This window comes from Loxodonta africana, assembly GCF_030014295.1.
Source record: "Loxodonta africana isolate mLoxAfr1 chromosome Y unlocalized genomic scaffold, mLoxAfr1.hap2 SUPER_Y_unloc_1, whole genome shotgun sequence".
Lineage (NCBI taxonomy): Eukaryota > Metazoa > Chordata > Mammalia > Proboscidea > Elephantidae > Loxodonta > Loxodonta africana.
The window spans coordinates 1,300,914-1,304,750 of record NW_026974853.1 but is presented as its reverse complement, the minus strand read 5'-3'; positions in this window follow the sequence as shown (position 1 = coordinate 1,304,750).

Below are 3,837 nucleotides of genomic sequence, written 5' to 3'. Positions count from 1 at the left end.
GAGTTAGCGTCAGGATTAGGGTTTAGTTTAGGGTTAGGTTTAGGTTTATGGTTAGGATTAGGGTTAGGGTCAGGGTTGGGGAAGATTTAGTGTTATGTTTAGTTTCAGGGTTAGGGTTAGGGTGAAGTTTATGTTAAGCGTGAGGTTTAGGGTTAGGGTACAACTTAGGGTCAGGCTTAGGGTTAAGTTTAGGTTTAGCCTTAGGGTTAAGGTTAGGTTTAGGGTTAGTTTTAGTTTTGGTTATTAATAGGCTTTGAATGAAGTTAGGGTAGGTTTAGGGTTATGGTTAGGGTGAAATTTTGCTTAAGGGTGAGGGTTCGGTTTAGGGTTCGGGTTAGGTTTAGTGTTAGTGTTAGTGGTTATGTTTAGGTTTAGGGTTAAGGGTAGGTTTAGGATAAGGATTTGGGTTAGAGTTAGGGTTAGGTGTTAGTGTTTCAGTTAGGTTTAGAGCATGGTTATATTTAGGGTTAAGTTTAGGTTTAGGGTAAGAATTAGAGTTACATTTACAGTTAAGGTGAGAGTTTTGGGTAAGTGTTACGGTTAGGGTTAGGGCTAGGGTTAGGGTTAGAGTTAGTGTTAGGGGTTAGGGTTAGGTTTAATTTTATGGTAGCATAAAGTTAGGGTGAAGATTAGGTTAGGGTCAGGGTCAGGGTTAGGATTAGGATTAGGTTTAGGGACAGGGTTAGGATCAGATTTATCGTAAGGGTTAGGTTTAGGGTTACAGGCGGGCCAAGGTTAAGGTTAGGGTTAGGTGTAGGGGTAGGTTTAGAGTTAAAGTTAGGTTTAGCTTTACGTTAGGGTTAGGGTGAAGTTTAAGATAGGGTGACGGTTAGGGTTAGGGTTATGGCTAAGCTTTGGGTTAGTTTTCTGATTAGTGTTAAGGTTATGTTTCATGTTAGGGTTAAGTTTACGGGTTCTGTTTAGTTTTAGAGTTAGGGTTAAGTTTAGTGTTATGGTTAGGGTTAGTGTTACGGTTTGTGTTAGGTGTTGTGGTTGGGGTGAGGGTTAGGTTTAGGGTTAGGTTAGGGTAGGGTTAGGATTATGGTTATGGTAAGGTGTTAGGGGTTAGAGGTGTAGTTTAGGGTTAGGGTTTGTGTGAGGGTTCCGGTTAAACATTGTGGTTCTGGTCATGGTTAGGCTTGGTTTGGGGTTAGGGTTAGGTTTATGATTTGGTTTCCGGTTAGTGTTAGATTTAGGGTTTTAGTTAGGGCTAAGCTTTGGGTTAGGCTTTGGTGTTAGGGGTTAGGGTTTGGGTTAGGGTTATCGTTAGGGCTCAGGGGTTTCAGGTTAGTTTTAGTGTTAGGGTTAGTGATATTTTTAGGGTTATGGTTGGGGAAAACGGTCAGGGGTAGGGTGAGGGTTACGGATAGTTTTATATTTAGGGTGAGGGTTTTGGGTAAGTGATCCCATTAGGGTTAGACATAGAGTTAGGGTTAGGTTTACGTTTAGGTTTAGGTGTAGGGTAGGATTTGGGTTTAGGTTCAGGTTCAGGTTTAGGGTTAGAGTTAGTGTTCTATTTAGTGTCAAGGTTAAAGTTAGGGTTAGGGTTAGGTCTAGGGATAGGATTAGGTTAAGGGTAAGGTTCAGGTCTATTGCAAGGCTTAGGTTTAGGGTTACAGGTGGACTAGTGTTATGGTTAGAGTTCGCTTTAAGGTTAGGGTTTGGATTAGCTTTAGGTTTAGGGTTAAGGTTAGGGTTAGGTTTTGGTTGAAATTTAGGAGAGGGTGAGTGTTATTTTTTGGTTAAGGCTGGAGTTTGGGTGTGTGTTCAGGTTAGTGTTAAGGTTAGGTTTAGGGTTCAGGTTAGTGTTAGGGGTTAGTTAAGGGTTAGGGTAAGGTTTAGGTTTAGGGTTAGCGTGAAGTTTAGGTTAAGGCTGAGGGTTAAGATAAGGTTTACGATTAGGTTTAGGATCATAGTTAGTGTTAGAGACTAGGTTTAGGGTGTTAGGTTTACGGTTAGGGTAGGGTTACGATTAGGGTTAGGTGTAGGGTTAGGGATAGCTTTAAGTTTAGGGTTTGGGATACGATTCAGGGTTAGGGTGAGCTTTGGGGTTACGGTGCGGGTTACGTTTACAGTTAAAATGAGGGTTTAGGGTAATTGTTATGGTTAGGGTTAGAGTTAGGGTTAGGGAGAAGTTTCAGTTATAGTGAGGGTTAGGGCTAATGGTACAGTTAAAGTAAGGTTAGTGTTAGGGTTAGGGTTAGGGTCGTGGTCAGGTTATGGTCAAGGCTACGTTTAAGGTAAAGAGTAGGCTAGGTTAGGGTTAGGGTTAAGTTTAAAGTTAGAGTTAGTGCTAGGGTTTTCTGTTAGGGTTAGGGTCAGGTTTAGAGTTATTGTTAGGTTTAAGATTAGGGTTAGTGTAGAGTTAAGGTTAGGGTTAAGTTCAGTGTTAGGTTAAGTGTTAGGATTTCATGTGACGGTGAGTGTTTCATTAACATTAAGCTGATGTTTTAGGGTGTTACATTTAGGGTTAGGGTTAGAGATCCGGTTAGGTTTAGGGTTAGGGCTAGAGTTAGGGGATAGTTAAGGGTTATGTTTAGTTTTAGGGTTAGGATTAGGTTTAGGGTGAAGTTTAGGTTAAGGATGAGGGTTATGGTTAGGGTTAGGTTTAGGTGTTTGCGTTAATGTTAGGGTCAGGTTTAGGGTTAGGTTTAGGGTTAGGGTTCGGTTTAGGGTTAGGCCTTGGCCTACGGTGAAGTTTAAGTTAAGGGTGAGAGTTGAGCTTAGTGTTAGCGTTAGCGGTTAGGGTTAGGGTTAAGGTTAGGATTAAGTTTAGGGTTAAGGTTAGGTTTAGAGTTAGGATTAGGGTTAGTGTTAGGGTTAAGTCATGGTTAGGTTTAGGGCTAGGTTAAGGTTAGTGATAGGGTTAGGTTAAGGGTTGGGGTTAGGTTTAGATGTTAGTGTGAGGGTTAGTGCTAGGTTTCCATTTAAGCTGAGTGTGTAGGGTAAGTTTTAGGGTTAGGATTAGGGTTAGAGTTAGGTCAGGGTTAGGGTTAAGTTTAGGGTTAGGTCTAGGTTTACGCTTAGGATTAGGGTTTGGGTCACGGTTATGGGGAGATTTAGTGTTATATTTAGTTTTAGGATTATGGTTACGGTGAAGTTTATGTTAAACGAGAGGGTTAGGGTTAAGGGTTAGTGTTCAGGTTAGAATCAGGGTTAAGTTTAGGTTTAGGTTTAGGGTTAGGTTTAGTGTTAGAGTTAGTTTTGCTTAGGGTTAGGGTTTGAATGAAGTTAGAGTAGGCTTAACGTTATTGTTAGGGTGAAATTTTGGTTAAGGGTGAGGTTTCGGCTTAGGGTTAGTTTTAGAGTTAGGGTCAGTGGTTAGGGTTAGGTTTAGGGTTAAGAGTAGGATTAGGCTAAGGATTAGAGTTTAGGGTTAGGTGTTAATGTTTCAGTTAGGTTTAGGGTAGTGTTATATTTGGGTAAAAGTTAGAGTTACCCTAAACTTAACCTAATCCTGACCGTAACCCTAACTCTAAGCCTAACCTTAACCCTAAACTTAATCCTAACCTTAACCCTAACCCTAACCGCTAAGGCTAACCCTAAGCTCAACCCTCGCCCTTAACTTAAACTTCACCCTAGCCCTAGCCCTAACACTAAACCTACCCCTAACCCTAAACCTAACCCTAAACCTGACCCTAACATTAACCCAAACACCTAACCCTAAACATAACACTAAGCCTAACCCTAAACCTAACCCTAACGTTAACCCGAACACCTAACCCTAACCCTAACCCTCATCCTTAACCTAAACTTCACCCTAAACCTAAGCCGGTTAGGTTAAGTTTAGGGTTAGATTTTGTGTTAGGCGTTGTGGTTGGGGTGAGGGTTGGGTTT